The sequence below is a fragment of the Sciurus vulgaris genome (genome assembly GCF_902686455.1).
Source record: "Sciurus vulgaris genome assembly, chromosome: 7".
Classification (NCBI taxonomy): Eukaryota; Metazoa; Chordata; class Mammalia; order Rodentia; family Sciuridae; genus Sciurus; species Sciurus vulgaris.
Window position 1 is genome coordinate 67,434,490 of NC_136467.1, and position 18,196 is coordinate 67,452,685.

Below are 18,196 nucleotides of genomic sequence, written 5' to 3' on the forward strand. Positions count from 1 at the left end.
GTCAGTGGTTCTAGAAATCCAGTTGGAGTTCGCCAAGGAAATGGTCATTGAAAGAGAACACAGCACAGGGTAAAGCAGGGTATTTGGCAAGTCTCTCCTGGCACACATCAGCAACACTTTCAAAGATCTGGGTAGGAGCCCCAGCTAGTCTTCATTTTCCTGCGCTCTTTGGCGAGAAGAAAGAATATCCAGGGAGAATAAAGTAGACTTGGCAAATAAAATCCCACTGGGCTGTGTGAGCCGACTTTTGGGGCGCCGGGGAAGGGTGGTGCCGCGGTGGGGGCGGAAAGCCAAAACCCTAATAGGAGTGTGCGCAGTTAGGAACTAGGAGAGGTTTCATGAACTGTAGTGGGGTGCAGGCCAACCGCTGGGGTGGCGCCGTGCGGGGTCCGAGCACTTGCCATACCCTTGGTGCCTTTTGCTGCGACCAGATGTGGGACACCAGTGGGGCTGGAGGAGGAAAGAGCCAGAAAAGGACCAACGATCAGCCCGGGCACAGCCAGGGCGGTGGCCTCCCGGAATCCCTCCTTCTTTACTAGCATCCTCCCTCTTTACTTGCCTCCTCCTCAGTTCTCCTCTCCTCTCTCCCACCCACCCCCACCACCTCCGGGCCTAAAACGGGGCCGGCGCCTTTAAGAGGGAGCTTTGGTTACCCTGGGGGCGGGAACCCCTCGGCAGATCGCGAGGCGGAGGCTCCAGTCGGCGATGCTCCTCACTTTCTGCTCCTGCTCCTGCCGCCGCCACCGCCTCCTCCACCTCCTCGTCGTTCTCCTCCTCCTCTGCCTGGAAGCTTGGTTCTCAGCAGCGGAGGAGAGAAGTGCTATGTCAGGAAAGTTCCAGGAGGAACTAGATGAGGCCATGCTCCCGGGGCTCTTCCCAGGGCGCCCGCGCGCCGCCCTTTGTATGCGGTGAGACTGGGGTCCTCGGCCCGGGACAGGTAGCCGCCCGGGGCGGGGCGTGCTTGACCCTCCGGGTGGGGAAGGTGTGCCGCGCCCTCAAGTGCGCGGGGGAAACGAGGCTGCTGAGACTGAAGTTGTGCCAGAGCAGCTTGGGTTTGCGGTAAGATTTTTGCAGCTGGGCTAGTCGTTTCAGCAGCCAGCGCCACACACACACAGGGTGCCCGCGGGGACTCGGTTCCTGCGGGTGCCTGCTCGCCTCCAGACGCCGCCCGCGGGGTCCCCTGCCCGCTGGAGCAGTTAGGCCTTCTAGGAAGCGGGTGACTGCAGACGGGCACCGGGTGCCGGCTGCTCCCTGCCGGGCCGCCGGCTCCCGATGCGAAGTGCTGCGAGCGAGAGGAAGGGGATCGACTCCTCTTGAACTTTTTATACTGTGATCTCTCCGCTCTGGGCCGAAATTCACCTCGTTAGCCCAGGTGGAAGGCTCCTTGGGAGCTCCAACAGTTCCGAGGTTCCCTCTTAGCATGTGGTTAAGCTTGCGGAGCTGTGTGTCTTTAGCCTTGGTAGGTTTTCAGCCTCGCCCTGATTGTACTCCTGTCTCCTCTCTTAACAAACATTCTTTTTTTTTTCCTAGAAGAAAAAATATCTTGGAAGCTCAGAGTGCTTACAAAAGCCTTCAGAAACATATCTCTGTAAAGAATTTCCCCTCAGGGCTGGCCCAAATTTTCAAAGTGATCCTTTCGTCTTTGATGAAATATTTATATTCAGCCTCGACACTTACACGAAATACAGGCATCCCTATAATAAGATGAAGTTTTTTCAGTGAGAAGATGAGGTTTAACTATATCTTTTAGAATAGGATTTTCTTTGTTTATTGGTGGATTTGTTTTTCATTCTTAGATTAAGAAGGCTCCAACTAATTTTAGGAATAACATTTCTGAGAACTGTAAATAAAACCTGATGTTTCCTGCATAATTTGACCTGGCTTTAGACAGTTTTATCCGTGGATGAGGTATGTAATATGACACTTAGTATACAGGTACATTTATTACAAGTGGGTAAGTTTTCTTTTTTCCATGTGGGTAAGTTTGCTTTTCCATGTGTCTCATGGGTGAAGAAAACCCCATATACTCACATCCCAGGTCTCTAGCCACCTCTCTCTATTCTTGTTTGTCTTTACCACTCAACATTGTGTACATCTGATGTCAGTTAAAATCAGAAGTGCAGATGAAAAGTACCTTTGTTTTGTGACTTGCTACATAGCCAAAATTTTGTGGCATATTGATTACATCATCCAGATTACTTTGGACAATACAAATAAAATGTGAGAAATTATTTGAAGAAAAGAGTGCCATGAAGTATTTAAATTTTCAGTTATATGCTTTACCTGTAATTTTGTTTGTGAAAGATACCTACCACCAAAGTAGGGGATATTTTAGGGAAATATCTTGTTTACAATGGGGAAATTTTGAAAGAAAACATTTTAGAATAACCGTTAATATTGTAAAACTTTGTTTGGAACATAGATTTTTGTCTCTAAGTATAATTTTGTCACTTTGCTGTCATACCAGAAATGAAACTTAAAAACAAACGAAACCCCTCAACTTCTCAAGCATTTTCCAAAATTTGCAGCCAACTAAGTATTTTTGTAGAAAAACTTGCTTAGAAAAGTCCCATACTGAAAATCCTAACTCAGTTACTGTTGTACCTTCAGGACTTCAGACAAGAAGTGAGGAATTTGGGGTTCAAAGATGGTTGTGATTTAGTTCCTAAAATTCCTTGATTAATGTGAATTCCTTGAGATTTTATATAGGTTTATTTTATTTGGGATGATTTGTTTCATGAATGGTTCTTTTTGAAACTACATATGTGTAAACACATGCAGACACACACACACACACACACACACACAAACACACACACACACAAACTTGGATTGATATACGTCTTATAACCATACCACACATACATATATTTGTCTCTCTAGCCCAGAGAAAACCATTAAGGGATTTGATGATACATATGCACTAAGAATAACAGGTCTAAAGATCAGAAGCTAAAAATACTTCTTATTAAGGCTTGTCATCATTTCAGCATTTTATTCAATATATGTTAAAAAATACTGTTTTCTAACTTTTCTTGAACCCTTACAAAGCTTGAACCAGGAACCATATTAATAATGATCTTAAGCATATATTTGTCTGTCAAAATGGACTGAATTGATAAGCCAATCTCAAAAAACTAAAGGACGAATGATTTCCCTGATGAGCGGACGAGGACATATAATGGGGGGTGGGAGGGGTTAGGGTTAAGGAGGGTGGCAAGAATGGAGGAAGGACCGACTGTATAGAGGGAAAAGGGGTGGGAGGGGTGGGGGGGAAGGGAAAAAATAACAGAATGAATCAAACATTACCCTATGTAAATTTATGATTACACAAATGGTATGCCTTGACTCCATGTACAAACAGAGAAACAACATGTATCCTGTCGCCGTCCAGCAGGACATAAAGACACGTACTCCTCAAAAAAAAAAAAAAAAAAAAAAGGACTGAATTATTCCACCAGTGGATGACTGAAGCAGGAAGCAAGCAATTCTTAGCTTTAATAATTTATCTGTAGTAGAGCAATCTCTAGAAAAAATTTAGCTTCTCAGAGTAGTGTTTTATTCTTTTAGCACTTAAAAAATGACCTTGCACTCATTCTTTAAGTCTGGAACTTAGAGAGTAGACCTCAAAATATAAGAAAATGGTGGGGAAGTTTTGATACTTTATTTGTTAAACATGCCTTAAATAACATTTGATTTGACCCATTAATGCATTACATTAAGCTTGTAATTAATGCTATAATTTGATGCTGCAGTCACTGTAAAGAAAACTGTCTCATCTTTGGAATGTTTCTTAATCTCATTTCCTAGTTGAAGCTACTACATTTTCGCATATGTATGAAAATTAGAAATTAGATGAATTGTTCATCTGACTTTGGTTTTTGTCTTAATTTGTTAGGTATTTGCCTAAAATGTGTTTATATTTGCTACAAATGTCCCCTGTTACAGGTGGCATTCCCCACAGCCCCCCCTTTTTCTTTGCAATTACGGTGTGCATATTTATGATGAGTTTTTAGAGTTCACATGAAACACATTAGGAAGTTTAACAGAGTTGACATTACTATCTCTTCAGCTTTCAAAAAATAACATTTGAGATGTTTGACTATGGGCCTGAGATCACGAACTTTCAAGGCTGATGGGATCTTGGTCAATTATAGTTTGTTTCATGGGAATTTTCTTTTTAAGGTCAGATGTGCCCTTAATTTGAACTGGATGCTCCACAAAACAGTACTTTTGCAACCACAAAATGTGGAGAGAATTCCACATAATTTGCAGTGTGGGAAGCCCAACATGCTTTAGTGTTTAGTTGGCTAAAGGCAGTGTGCCATGCTTGTAAAAAATGGTTTCTGAGGCTGACAGCAAGCTGTTTCAGTCTGAGTTTGACACATAGGACAAAATGGCTTTTTACCTCTATGCCAGTAAATATATGGGCAGGATTGGTCAAAATAATTTGTGCCCATTTTTGTTTGTATGACAGTTTAGAAAACTCAGGAAAGAAACTAGATTAATATACTGAAATATTCATTTTTATTATAAACATAATGAAGAATTAGTTTGTATTTTAACATGGCTTTGGGGTCTTGGGCAAATGAGCATATATTGCAATTAGGAGGGTAAGCTAGTGGTCACCTATTGAAATTAACATTATTGTAATTAATATTTCCTTTGAGTGATAATGCTAAAGAAATTACATCCTCTCAGGCCCAATTTAGATTAACAGCATCCCCTGCCAGATACTATTTCAGTCACTTGGCATATATATTAATTAATTCTTAGATAATTTTCAGTTGAAACCCTTGTCATTGTAGTTATTTCTTTTACATACATTTTTAGAGTTTTTGGCCAAAGGTTCTTGGTTAACGTCTTTGTCTCATTTGACTTAACTCAGTCTGTACAATTAAAACATTTGAAGGGGCTGGGGAGGTAGCTCAGTTGGTAGAGTGCTTGCCTTGTAAGCACAAGGCCCTGGGTTCGATCCCCAGCACCCCCCCCTGCAAAAAAAAATTTGAAAACTTTTTTGGGCAAATTCTTTTATGTGGAAACTTCCAAGAATCAACCTTGGGAAGGATGGGGCAGAAGGGACATGATTCCATATTGTAACTCTTTCCCAAAAGAAACAGCTCTTCCTACTTTTTAAGAAACGAGAACAAATGTATAGGTAATTTTAGAGAAAGATCATTCATAGATATTTAAAGGTGTCTGATGGATTTTCAATTGAAAGTTACCTTAGAACCAGTTAACTTCTGTGCCAGGTATTTGGTTCTGCATCTCTGACTGAGGGCGTCTGCTGCAAGAGTTTTGCTTTACTTGGTCCTGGGAGGATATAGACAAAAGGGAGTTGGGGCTGAAGGGCCTATTCTAGTCCTAGCATTCATTACCTTACAGAGGGAAAAATGTTTGCCTAAGTATGTATTTGTAAAAAATTCAGTCTTTCATCATTTTAGCTTATTTTTTTTCCCCCATTCCTCCAGGTTGTGTGTAAAGCAGTCTACCTGCTTCATTTTGATTAAACCTACATAAACCATAATGCTATCTAAAATTTCACACTATCCTGCACTAGCAAGGGGTCTGTTTTTCAGTTCTCTCAGTTCATTCCCACTCAGTATTAATTCAAATGCTCTGCCTTCTTTTGCATTATCCAGCTGTTTAATAATGTACGTGTGGGTTTTATTTTTATTTTATGAAATTGGGTAAATTTGCATAGTAATGATGATGGTAACTTCTCATTTTGATTTCTGTATTTCACATATAGTTGCCATTGTAAGATTTCAAATCTTTGTTCTCTCACACTGTCTTTTTTCTGTTCATGAAAATGACACATGTTCATTATAGAAAACTTTAAAAATCCAGACAAGCAAAAAGAAAAGAAAAAGAATTATGCCTACAGATAACTATTGTTAGCATTTGGTTATGTCTTTACATTTATATACTTGTATACATAAATTAATATTTTAAATTCTAAAAATGGCATTACATTGCTTTGTAATTTTCACATAAAGGTGAACCACTTTTCATGTCATGGAATGATGTATAATATTTTGAGTAATGAATAATATTGTTCTATGGATATATCATAATTTTTTGGGGATATGCCATAATATCCTAGGATATTTTTCCTGGATATACAACAGTGCTTATCTTATAGCTCATTTTTTTATACCTGTCTATTGCTATTCTCTTTGAGTAAAGTCCTAGAGGTTGAATTTTTGGGGAGAGATAAAAGGGTATTGAAATTTTACATTGACCTTATTCCTGATATAAAATCTATAGGCCTACTTATGGTCTTCCTTGATAATCTTTTGCAGTTTCTCCTCCTCCTTCTTCTCCTTCTCTTTCTTCCTTCTTTCTTCTTCTTCTTGTTGTTATTATTATTTGGTTAGTGTAATATGAAGGGCCCAAGTCAGATAGGATTTGAAACCAGACCTTACTGATCAGTGGATTATCCAAATGAAAAAAACCCTAAGTGTTTATGAAGATTTAGCCTCAACCCCAAATCATTCATTTGTACTCAGTTATCTCTATTAATGCTATTTCCAACAAAAAGATACAGCAGTTGATAGTACCCTGAGAATGTTTTCCTTTTTTCAATTTCAGTCTCCTTTACTGTATTCCTATCTGATCTCCTCGCCACATTTATTGGTGCACACCTAATTGCTGTAGTAAAATAGATGAATTTTACCTGTGGAGTTGTCCCTAAAATTTAAAAATATTTTTTTTTCTTCCCTGTGCTGCCAACTCCTGGACTCAGCATTTAGAAAAATTTGGAAGGTTTAAACACATTATTAGCTTTGAGCTGTGTGTGTGTGTGTGTGTGTGTATACACGAATGCACACAGATGTGCTGCATGTATATGTCTATATTTTTATTTAGCCTTACATTTGTATCTTTCTTCATTTCTGTTAAAAATACAAAACTTCATCTTAGCCAGAAGTTACCTTTTGAAACTACATAGTTATCTATTCTATTCTGTCTATCATGGAAACATGTGGTACTTCCAGGAACAGAATTAGAGATCTAAAATGGACAGAAATTAGCAAGAGGACATATGTGAAAACATAAGGACTGATGGTGAAATGCAGAGGGAAATTTTTTTTCTTCACTTTTAGAACTGAAGTTATCTTTAGCCACCAGACATGACCCTAAGGAATGCAGTCATGTTTGTATTTTCCATGTGCATTTTTCATTTTTAACATTTGGTGCTGACTGTGGAAGTTAAGAGAAAATAAACACAATCCATCTCCAAACTTATTTTCTGGGCCATTTATTCTTTTCTCAGACATTGTGTTCTCCACTCTGGAACAGTCAGTTTTCCTCCTTTCTCCAAGCAAACTTAGGTTCTCTGCTTTCTTACTTCCTGTTGCTTTCTTTTGTTTTAATCCTTCAATATGAGTTTTTTGTTTAGTTGAGTGTCATTTCCTTCCTTCTTCAATATCTTAAAGAACTGTATCTTTATTTTGGCATAGAACCTACCAAAAGGCATGGGTAGATTGAATGGGTAAAAAAATTTTTTTTTTTTCATGAGGTCTTGTGGAAGTTCACTGTTAACAGGAAAATTCAGGATATCCTTTAAAAACGGATTTCATTGCATAAAATAGTTTTCTTTTAATAATATTTATTGTGAAGTATGTTGTACATATAAAAGTATGTAAAACATTTTTGTAAGTAAAAAAATTGAATATCCATGAACCTATACTAAAGTTAATAATGTAACATGCCTAGAATCCCTCTATTCATTCTTCACCTAGAGGCAACTCTTGCTTATCCTGAAAGCTATGTATTCTTCAGTTTTGATTATTTTGGGACTTTACATAAATGGAGTTATCTTTCTCCACATATACACAGGCACACACACATACTCTTATATATAAATGTATATTTAGAATGAAGACTGATATATTTGGGTTTATTTATTATCATATTATATGCATTTTCTATTGTGCTTATTCTGCATCTTTTCTTTTCTCTTCTCTTACCTTCTTTGAACTAGATTGACCTTCCCCTTTTTACTGTTAGTTTTATGTACTTGAGAGTTTAAAGGACTGGCTGGAAGCTCTATATCTTTTCTGTTTGTGGTTGCTCTGGCAGTTGTACTATGAATACTAATCTTTATCTAATCTATAGTTAATCTTAATTTATGGGATTGAAATATGTTCTCCAAAAGTGCATGGTGAAACCCTAATCTTTGTATTTGGAGGTGGGGCCTTTAAGGATGTAGTTAAGGGTTAAACAAGATTATAAGGGTAGAGGCCTGATCTGATAACATCTCTGTTGAAACACAGAGATCTCTCTGTCCCTTTCTGCCCATATAGAGGAAAGGCAATGTGAAGATAGGCATGTCAGAGGATATGTCTACAAACCAGAAAGAGAGGCCTCGCCAGAAACTAATCCTGATGCTTCTTTGGTATCTTGGATGTTCAGTCTCCAGAACTGTGAGAAAATAAATTCATGTTGTTTAAAACATTGACAGCCCCTCCCCCACTTAAAAATACTCATTCCTAAGAATTAGTTAACTCTTAGAAACCCACTTCCAACTTGTTCATGTTATTACTGTTAAACATTTTAGAGCTAGTTTCTTTCTTCCCTCATAAGTTAGACATAGCTTTTTATTATCTTATACAGTGCCTATTATATTTAAGCTTTTATCTATCGATACCTCTTCTTACCACTCCTTTCTGTATATGAGGCCTTCTATCTGGGATATTGGTCTTCTGCCTGACATGTATCCTTTGCTTTTCCTTTGGAAAGAGAAGAAGAAGGAGAGGGAAGGAGAGTAGTGGTGGGACAGAGGGGTGGGGGTGGGGGGGAGAGAGAGAGAGGGATTTTGCAGACAGAAGGAGAGACTTTTGTTTATGAAAATACTGTTAATTTACCTGCTTTCTTGAAGAAAGATACCCTTAAATTCTATTTGACAACTAATAACTCAGAGCACATAAAAGTATTATTCCATTGTCTTCTGAATAATATTATTGCTATTGAGAATCATGTGGTGATTTTGTTTCCTTTGTTAGGGAATCTACATCTTTTCCAAACTCTGATTCCTTCTAAGACCTTTTAAAGATATTCTGTCTCTCTCTCTCCTTAAGGATTCTCTCTTTCTCTTTCTGTTCTGAATTTTCAATTGAATGTTTCTGGGTATGAATTTAAAAAGTACTCCTATTAGATTTTCCATAGGCTGCATTTGAGGATTAGAATTTTTCAGGAATTCTGGAAACTTCTATGTACCATCCTTTTGAATACTTCTTATTTTATGATCTTCTGGAACTCCAACTGCATGTTTGTAAGATCATCTGTATTTATCATCTTTGTCTCATCTCTATTATCTCTTATCTTTCATTGAAAATTTCTTTTGTTCTAAGTTGCAGTTTGTTAATTCACTTAAAGTGATCAATTCATTTAAAGCTATGTGTCATATGCCACTTTGTTGATTTGGTTTTGAATATCAGTTATTACGTTTTTCATTTCTAGCACATTATTTGGTAATTTTTCAGATTTGCTTGTTTCCTGTTTATAATTTTAACCATTTATTATTTCATTTTATATTCTTTGTCTAATAATTTCTGTAATTGAAATCATTTTGTGGGTTTATTTATTTTTCCCTTGCTCTTAGTCACTCGTATTGCTTTGGTTATTTTGATGTCCTGTGATTTTTTTTTAACTGTAAATTGCTTGCTTTCTTTTGAACTTGTAATTTTTTAAGTCTGGGTTGAGGGTGAGGTCTTCCAGCAGAGAAATATATTTATTTCTGCTATTAGTTTTTGTGCTGCATTTGCATGGGTTCTGTTTGAGATTTTTTTCCCCCCTTTTTTTAGGTTTCAGGGTTAGCTTATGGAATTCTTATTTTTCCTCATCTTGCTTGCACCAGGATCTAGACTGCAATTTTCGTTTCTGTCCCTGTCAGGATAGGGAAGGAAGTTCATTTCTTGTTCAGATTTAACACAGGACATGCGGTTGGTTCTTTGATGCCCCTGGTTGTTGAAGTCTTCTGAAATATCCTTTATTTTATTTTTTTAAAAAATTTTATTGTAAACAAATGGGATACATCTTGTTTCTCTGTTTGTACATGAAGTAGAGGCATACCATTTGTGTAATCATACATTTACATAGGGTAATGGTATTTGATTTGTTCTGTTATTTTTTCTTTCCCTCTACCCCTCCCACCCCTCTTTTCCCTCTATACAGTCCCTCCTTCCTCCATTCTTGCCTCCCTCCCACCCCCCATTATGTGTCATCATCCACTTATCAGTGAGATCATTCGTCCTTTGGCTTTTGAGATCAGCTTATCTCACTTAGCATGATATTCTCCAATTTCATCCATTTGCCTGCAAATGCCGTAATTTTATTCTTTATGACTAAGTAATATTCCATTGTGTATATACACCACAGTTTCTGAAATAGCCTTATAATCCCAACTCAAATGATTAACATGTGACTATGCTAAAGAAACTGTTCGATTTCTGAGATAATAAACATGTATAAAATTGGTTATCTTTGTTACTCAGGTTAATAAACAAACCTTATCTAACTACTGTAGAGTGTTTGGTTTTGGAAAGAAAAAGCATACATTAATGTAGTAAGATAGGATAGCAAAAAGCTTACTTTTTAAAAAATTCTAGTTTTATAATTTTTCATTTTCCTCTGTTGAGAAATCTGAAATTTCTATAGAGGTAATATATTGATATCAGCACTGCCTCTTACTAAGACCCAAACATCCTTTTGTCTATAGCTATTTAATATTTATATTTCGTTTTTTAGGAAATTTGTGTTTCTAAATAACATCTTCTTTTAAACTATTTGGTTTCATTTTCCAACTTGAAAGGCACAGCCAGTCCCATGTAGCTTTACATTGCTTCAGGCTTCTGAGCTTTGCCTTTAAACTTCTGGAAGGAAATGTTAAAAAGCTCCCCATGGTCTTCATTGCCTTTGTTTATACTCTCAAAAGTTAAAGGTGGCAATTGGAGGGCTATTCTGAGTAGTTAATTTTTGAAAAAGAGTAATTCTGTGCTTATTTCAAATGGCTACATTTTGGTAGACATTTTAAAAAACACTCAGTTTTTTCCTTTTATTTTTCTTATAGCATTGCTGTGGTTTAATGTGTCCCCTAAAGTTCATGTGTTGGAAACTTAAGCTCTAGTGCAGGATTGTTCTGAAAGGTGATTAGGTCATGAGGGCTCTGCTTTCGTGAATGGATTAATAATGGAAATTGATATTATTTTTGACAGTGTTTGTTGTGAAAGCAAGTTTCATCCTCTCTTGCTGGCTCCTGCACTTTCTGTCTCCTTCCCTGTCTCTCCTGCATGCATTCTCTTGCCTTTGGTCTTGCACTGAGGGATAACATAGTATGGCTCTGACCAGATGCAGCCTTCAGTTTTGGACTTCCCACATTCCAGAACCACAAGCCACGTAAATTTCTGTTCATAAATTATCCAGTCTTCGGAATTCTATTATAGTAGCCCCAAGTCGATTAACACAAACTTATTCAGTTTTTTTCCTTTTAATCCAATGTAATATAGCGTGGAATGGGTGCAGCCTTGGTGTGATGAGCAGTTAAATAGGAACTTCAGCATTTATACCTTTCAGTACTCAGGTACTATAAATTAGCAATGAAAACAGGAACAGTGGTAAAATGAATCTCAGTAGTAATAATAAAAAAGGCTGAAGTAATCAGCTTGATTACTTTTAGATAGTTATTCCACTAATCAGTGATGATTATCCATCACTGGATAATGAGAAATTTAAGCTTTTAGTATTTTCTGTGCTCTTCTTTAAGAAATAATTTTTCTTCAGCGTTCTAAGTTCTAAAATCTTTTTTGAATTTTTCTGTTCTCACATAAAGAAACACCAGAATAGAAATGATCTCTCAAACTCACAAACTCAAACTTCAATGTGGTAAGGTCTTTACTCATATCTAGAAAAAGGTCCTAGTAGTGATTACATGTTTAGTGGATAGACAGGGAATACTAGTTTCAAAAACCATTCTATATACAGCATCCATTTAGGTTCTGGCCCTTGTAGGAAGGGGAATTTTTGTTTTTTTCTAGTATAAACTTGAGACTTGATTCTTTCACCGATGTCTCCTAGAACCTATGTTAAATTTTTTTTTTCCTACTCAATTTGAGCATAATAAATTCTGTATATGAGGAGAATTTTCACATTTATTAGCCATTAGGTCAACTCTACATCTGGGCCATGTTCTTGTAGTGATTCCTGCCATTTTTGGATGTGCATTGAGTGTAGACACACACACACACCCACATGTATATTGAGTGCGCACACAGACACACACACACACACACACACACACACACACAGTGACCGTCTGATTAGGCCATTTCTGCCAAAAGAAATCAAACTAGAAGGGGCACAAGTAAGGTTTAATGAAACTGAAAACACTTCACAGAAGTATAAGCCGTGTGTTTATAGAGTAATATTATAGAGTAAATTAGTCTCACCTGCTTCTTTTGTTTAATAGAATATCTAGGAATTGCAGTTCTTTTGTGTGTTGGCCCCTGAATTCCCTGTGGGTTTTTGGTCTTACCAGTCGCATGACAGTTGTATCAGCACTTTTTAAACTGGCAGAGCTTCCGTGATGCTTTCATCTCTGAGCAGAGGACAGAGGACAGAGGACTAGTGGCAGGTATCTCACTGAAAGGCAATGTCACTTATGACACTATCGGTGGGAAACCCAGTAACATGCAAAAGGTCTGATCCTTTCTCCCTTGTGATATTATGAAGCTTTTTGAGAAATTGTTCTTTGGTGTTTAAAATACACTTATTTTTATCACTTTGATTTTTTTAAAGGTTAAATATGAATATTGCAGATTTTCTTAAACAAAAAATTCTTTGCCAAGGTATTTTGGGAGGGAGGTGAGCAGGGTTTATATTTTGGGAGGTTATATAAAGTACTTTGCATTTATAATGACAGTTATGTAGCCCTTTTTACTTGGAGCTATCCTTCCCAATTATTTGATGCATAGTAAATTTGAATATTAAAATTTAGAAATAATAGAAATGGGATTTTTTGAAAACAAAGTCAGTTTTAGAGTTGAACTCTGCTTTATGACAGGATTTAGTAGAGAGAGTCCTTCAGGTAGTAAGATTCCAAGAAACATTAAATATTCTTGAAATAAAATTATTCATCACCAATTCAGTTTTAGGAGACATTTGTTTCAGGACCACATGCATTTTGTAAAATTTTCTCTAGTACAATGCAAGACTCCTGCTTTTCATCCTTATTTCTTTCTCTTCTTACTTCCCATGAATTACTCTTTCCCACCCATTCCACCAAAATATAAACCAGAACAAAACAAAAACTGTAACTTGGAAACCAAAACACACTAATCTTCAAATTCATCTTGGTGGATATCATACTATCTTAGAGCATGAAATTTAGAGAATGTAACAAAAAATACAGACACATATAAATGATTAATTATGTTTTGTCCTCTTAGAGCATCCTAGGTTTTCTTCACAGCATATACATATGGTGTAACACAGTGATTATTTTGTGTTTGGTGTGAGTCTCCTCACTTGGCTTGTAAGTTACCTAAAATCAGGACACACATCTCTTTTGTTCCTCATTGAGTGCATTACTTAGTCAGAGCTGCACTTAGTCAGAGCTGGCTTTGAGTGGGTGCCTAACACAAAATGAGCATCCTATCTGAAAATTTTGAATCCAAAATGCTCAGAAATCCAAAACATTTTGAGCATCACTGAGCTTAAAAAGTTTCAGATTTCAATATATGTGTGATTTCAGATTTCAGAATATTCCAAAATCTGAAAAATTCCAAATTCTGAAACCCTTCTTGTCCCAAGCATTTCTCATAATGATAGCCTATAAATTTTTTTTTTGTCGTTGTTGTTGAAGGGAGGAAGTAACTTTAAAGAAATATAGAAGTCAAGTGGAACAGTATATGTCAAAGATTTGTATCATAAATGTAGACAGCATAGTCTGAGATTGAGGGCAAGGTAGTTAGGAGTTGGTACATGAACTCTGTTGATGTTTCCTTGATTTTATCTACCAGCTACTTAGAATTCTAAAACCAAAGTCTTATTGCATAGCTTTTTTAACTTGAACTGTTTTAAGTGTGATCTTTAGATTTTTCAGAACCCTCCCAAGTTAACCAGAATTATTTTGATAATGCAGTAAGTCAGGATCAACAGATTTGCCTTTACTTCTGAGGATGAGTCAGGACTATTGTTCAGTAATCCTATTTTGAAATGTATGAAGAGCAGACCGATCTTTAGTTTTGTTCTCTCTTGCATTATTTTTGAACGTCCAACTTATGATAAAAATTTAGTAATTGTATAGTTCCCCTTATGTTTGTTAATGGAATTTGCTATGGTATTGAATTCCATTTACATACTACAGGACCCTTTGATTTTTTTAATGGAAGATACATATATATGTATCTTTTATATATTGTATATACAACAGTCGACCATATATACATATATTTCATGTATATATGGCCAATTGTGTGGATAATATATAAGACCTGTTTTTTATATATATATATGTATATATATATGTGTGAGATATATATGTATATGACCAACTGTTATATATACAATTATGAGATTATTTGAGGGTCTTTGATGATGTTGAAGGTTCTTTAATTTTTTTTAACCAGGGTTTGAATTCAGGGGTGCTTAAACACTAAGTCACATCCCCTCCCCGGCCCTTTTTAATTTTTATTTTGAGACAAGTTCTCACTAAGTTGCTTAGGGCCTCAAAAATTTGCTGAGACTTGCTTTGAACTTCCGAATCTCCTGCCTCAGCCTCCTGAGCTGCTGGGATTACAGGAGGGCACCACCATACCCAACTGTGAAGGTCTTTTGATTCTACATTCTGTGAAATTTCTTTTATACCAGAAAATGTGCCCAGTTGATGGGAGTGAGGTGGGGTGCTGAGGTATGGAGTGTACCAGATATGTCTCTTATGCCAAGAGATTATGCTTGACCGATCTAAGGTAGAGACATTGTCAGCTTGCGTGGAAGGAAAGAGGTATACATATGCATCCCACACGTTTTTAGTAGACAGCATGTCGCATAAGAATGTAAAACAACTAGCACGTGTCTGGTAGGAGGTTGGTGCCTGAGGTGTATTTGTTGAATTGTCTGGCACTTTCAGGGATAATCACAATCAGCAACAGAAAGTGTTGCTGTGAAAAACAAGTAAGTCACACTACAATTCCATCTGGAGACATAGGAATACGTGAGGCACAGTTGTAGAACATTTCTAGAAAGTCTTGTTAAGCAATGTAAGGACTTTCATTGTGCTGAAAGCAATGAAGGGACCAGAGAAGCTGCATTGCTTTCATTTGGAAAGATTGTTGAAAGTCACTTTTTCTGAAATAAAGGAGGTTAGAGGAAGAGAAGCATAGGTATCAAATTCACAGTGCAGAATCTTTCAATTTAGTTTGCGTTGAGGCAAGGAAAAACAGTCATGTTCAAGGAGGGAGGAGTAGAATCCTAAATGTCATTCAGTGTTGGTCTTCTGGAGGGCGTGGTTTTCTTCTCTGGCCTAAGTAAAAGTGCTAGATCATACTCCTTGAGCACTAAATGTTAATCCTTATAATAGTTTCAAAAGCTCAGGCACACTATGATAATCTCCATTTTTTCTGGTGAGGAACCTGAGGCACTAAGTCACCTGCTCAGGCACTGTGACCACTGCCAAGATGGGCACCTGGAGGAAGTTCATGGACATGCTTAATGGATAGATTATTGTGGCCCTAACTTTTTATTCCTTCCAAAAATCATTTGTAATGAGATGCAACGGAGAAGACAGTGGTAGTATCTTAAAAGAATACCATCAGTATGATGGTAGAAGCATTTAGTTCTGATTAGATAACTAAATTAGAAGCCTTGGAAACTTGTGCCAACTTTGTTAGTATTAAAGAGAAGTTAAACATCTAACCGTCATGTAGATAGGCATACAGGGATTAGATTGGTTAGAGAAGGCATACGGGATTTGATTGGTTAGAGATTTGCTAAGGGACAAGTTAAGAAAGTGGAGTGGCAAGCTGAGGTGTACCCAGAAATTCAGATGACCCTAAAGCTGAGTTTAAACAAAGGAAAACAAAGACGTTGTAGAAAAGCATGAAAATGATAAAAGTAAGTAGGTTTTGTTTTGTTTGTTTCTTTTTTTTTTCTCTTTTCTATAAAATTGCATTCTGACCGTGTATTTGTGGGAACTGAAGAGGTGATCTAGAGATTAACATGAAGATAGGCACAGATTTTTAGATTACTAGATAAATAGTTGCAGGAAATACGGGGTGCTTTTAAAAGTAGTGACTAGAAATCATATTTAAATTTTGTACTTTTGGGGAAAACAAAATTCTGTTCTTCTCCTCTGTCTGTAACAGACTGTTGAAAGTACATTTCTTATGTAAAAGTTGTCTAACTGATAAGGTATGTTTGAGTAGTTCCTTCTTGCCATCAGCTTCTAAGGTTTAAATACTGTATTTTGTTCTACCCATGCATAATGGACATGATGAAATAAACAAGAGAATGCTTATTTTTCTTCTTTAATGTTTCTTCTAAGGAATATAAATTTTTATTCATTAAGAAATATATTAATTGAAAAGTAATATTAACTTTTATTTTAATAGTATATGAAAATATTGAAGACTTTTTCTCTGAATATAAGAAAATTTAAATATTCATTTTATGATACTTGGAAAATATAGGAAAGTGAGAAAAAAATGTATCACCAATAATCCTCCTGACCAAATATTTGTTAATTTGGTATATTTCCTTCGAATACCTTTTAAAATTTAAAACACAGCAAGAATATACTCTGTACATACAGTTTTATAGTCCTTTCTGTTTCCTTAAATGTGAACTTTTATATTGGTTCTGATTTCTTGCCATCGTGTACATGAAAAATTTAACAGCTTTATGAAAATATATTTTACATTTCAAAAATTTTAGTCATTTTATTAGTGTTTAGTAATTTTACTAAGTGGTGTAACCATCCCATAATTGATTTAGAACATTTTCTCACCCAACCCCATAAGGTCATTCATTCCCATTTAAGTTAATACTCAATCCCATTCATGGTCCCAGGAAACCATTAGCCTACTATCTCTATACAATTACTTTTTCTGAACACTTCATATAAATGGAATAATATTATATGTGAGTTCTTGTAGCTTATTTTCTTTGCTTAGCATAATATTTTTGATGTTCATCTATAACATAGTATGTATTAGCCCTTTATACCTTTTTATTGTTGAACAGTATTCCATCATATTGTTACACTACTTTTTGTCTATCCATTCAATGATTAATGAACACTTAGGTTGTTTCCAATTTGGGGCTTATTATGAATAATGCTGCTATGACCATTTATGTGCAAGTCTTGATGTGGACATACATATTTATTTCTTTTAGGCAAATGCCCAGGAGTGGAATTTCTGGTTTGTATTGGAAGTTAACATTTTAACTTTTTGGAGAAACTGCCAAACTTCTCCAAAGTAGTTCTACCATCCTATATTCCTGTTGGCAGTGTTTGAAGGTTTCTGTTTCTCCAAACACTTTCCAACATTTGTTTTTATTTATTTATTATAGCCACTCTAGTGAGAATAGTATGTCTTTGTGATTTTAATATGCATTTCCCTAATGTGATGATGATAATGTTGAACATCTTTTCATGTGTTTATTAGTCCTTTATATGTATTCTTTGTTGTCTATTAACACATTTTCTTCATTTTTTGATTGGATTGTTTGAATACTATTGTTACAAATGTTCTTTGTAAGGTTTGGATGCAAGTCTTTTATTAAATATGTGTTTCATAAGTACTTTTAGTCAATTACTTTCCATTTTCTTAATGCCTTCTGAAACACAAATTTTGAGCTTTGATGATGTCCCGTTTACCAATGTTTTTTCTTTTGTTTTGCTGTTTTAGTGCCCTATATAAATTCTTTGCCTGATCCAAAATCTTGAATATTTTACATGTATTTTAACTATATAAAGTTTTAAAGAATATTATAAAATATTTCTTAAGGATATATTCTGAAAAGTAATATTTTTGGAAATTTTAATATTTCTATTTTAAATGAACTTTTGTTGAAGTTTTACACACTGACAGGAAAATGCACAATCCTTAATAAGGACATAGCTCAGTGAAATTTTTTGTTTTTTGTTTTGAAACTGGGGGTCGAACTCAGGGCTTTGTGAATGTGAGGCAGATGG

The 18,196-nt window shown here is 36.1% G+C and overlaps 1 protein-coding gene across 2 annotated transcripts in view; it reads left to right on the top strand.

Moving 5' to 3' along the window:
• The first annotated feature begins 792 nt into the window (after window positions 1–792).
• Window positions 793–18,196, top strand: part of GPR63 (G protein-coupled receptor 63) — a 39,572-nt gene continuing 22,168 nt past the window's right edge. The window contains exon 1 of one of the 2 annotated variants that reach the window (XM_079147131.1): window positions 793–908. The gene's annotated coding sequence lies outside the window, so the exon portion shown is untranslated. The remainder of the gene's footprint in view (window positions 909–18,196) is intronic. The other variant, XM_079147133.1, reaches the window with a different exon arrangement.